Here is a 557-nt window from a genome sequence, read left to right on the forward strand (position 1 = left end):
TTTATTTCCAGCCACCCCCTCCCCCAAAGTTACAGCCGTAACTTGAGAAAAATACCAAATTTACAGTAACCTAATAAACTTTCCAAATAAACAGCAGTTAAACAACAATGAAACATTCCAAAGCCATGTTCAGTTACTTCAAATTAGAGCCTTCTCCAAAGTTACAACCGTAACTTCATAAAAATTCCAAAGTTATAGCAGCTTCTCCAAAGCCATGTTCAGTTACTAGAAAAACTTAAATTTGCAACGTTCGAGAAAGCAAAATAACACACCACAGCAATGGAGACCTTTCATCCGGAGCTATGAAGCCTCCTCCAAATAAACAACAGTTAACCTGATGTGTAAACAACCCATTTTGTTCTATCATTTAATTTGCATTGAGTACTTTACATATAAACTAGGCTTCCTAATAAACACTCCAAATAAACAACAGTTAAACAATACCCAGATAAAAGTTTCCAAAGTTATGCCGCATAATTTTATATTCTTATCTTAAAATGGTTGCAATGTGTTGCCTTCCAAAATTAAGAGCCAGAATAATCATTTACGGAAGCTTT

The sequence above is a fragment of the Phalaenopsis equestris genome, unplaced genomic scaffold (assembly GCF_001263595.1).
Source record: "Phalaenopsis equestris unplaced genomic scaffold, ASM126359v1 Scaffold000893, whole genome shotgun sequence".
Lineage (NCBI taxonomy): Eukaryota > Viridiplantae > Streptophyta > Magnoliopsida > Asparagales > Orchidaceae > Phalaenopsis > Phalaenopsis equestris.